Below are 1,271 nucleotides of genomic sequence, written 5' to 3' on the forward strand. Positions count from 1 at the left end.
ACCTGGCCAGATGACTGGAGGAAGCTGGAAGGGATCTCCTGAGGAGGCACAAAGTAGAACAGATGCCCGGGAGTGTGACTTAACCTCACTGGCCTCTCGGAGGGAAGATAAAGGTGCTGCTCAGATGTCACCAGCCACCAGGGCAGCAGTCCTCATTCTCAGTGAGTCACTGATCACATCTCTGAGTTATCAGCGATTTTGAGAGTGAGTGCGAGAGGATTTTAATCCTCTGGTAAAAGAAGAAACCAAACAGATTAAAACACAAATCCCTTTCAGAGGAGCAGCATATAAACAGGAAAATGTAGCACGAAGATAGTATTGCTGCCAGGTGGGAGGCTGGACTTGCTCCAGAACTCATGGTTTAATATTTCTTGTTTTCATGGCTTTTCATTGGGTGGTTACTCTGAGTGGCTCACGGGGTGGAAAGAGGAAGGGGCAGATTTGGTAGGATTCGGTGGGGAAAAAAAGTAGACGATGGCTAAGCAATCTGGAGGGCTACCTGCCTGACTTTCCTCTGTGTTTTCCTGGGATTCCTATGCCCTACCTTCCCCTTTTTTGATGGTAAAAGTTCCTATCATCATTCATATCCCATTCTACAGTCAGAATGTCCAAGTTCAAACCCAAGTTCTGTATTTGTACGTGTCTGACTCCAAAGCCAGACTCCAAACCCCTAAAAGGAAGAGGAGCTACATTTTGTTCTCTGAGGCCCCTGTACCAAGCATGGTGCCTGGAACATCGCGGTATTATCAATAAACACCCGATGAGTCAGAGTCCAAGAAGCTCAGAGCACCAACTCTGGATCTAAGCTGCTGAGTTAAATACTGGTCCTACCACCTGCTGACTGTGAAACGTGGCCAAGTCTCTTAACTTCTCTATTCCCCAAGGTCTCCATCTGTAAAGTAGGATAATAACAGCATCTACTGAGTAACAACTGGGGTCTTCAAAGCTCAGATGATGTGATTTCTGACTCTTCCTGTTCCGAGCGAAGAAAAGTAAAGAAATCAAAGACGCATGGAAAGAATTAGTCCAAAGAATGAATGGGCCACATAACTTCAGTCTCCCAACCTTGAGATGAGAAGAACTAAATGGTGTTTCAGCATATTTACCTGAAAGGGATCGTAATAGGAGGTCCTGGATAGATGTTTTAGTCTGGGTACTTTAGTGAAACAAATCCTTACAAACTCATGTATAAGAGAGAGTTTTATATAAAGGTTAAGTGCACATCAAGAAAACATCCCAACCCAGTGCTGCCCAAGCCCACAAGTCCAACA

This window comes from Echinops telfairi, unplaced genomic scaffold, assembly GCF_000313985.2.
Source record: "Echinops telfairi isolate 266 unplaced genomic scaffold, ASM31398v2 ScPeMD7_443;HRSCAF=831, whole genome shotgun sequence".
In the NCBI taxonomy this organism is placed as follows: domain Eukaryota; kingdom Metazoa; phylum Chordata; class Mammalia; order Afrosoricida; family Tenrecidae; genus Echinops; species Echinops telfairi.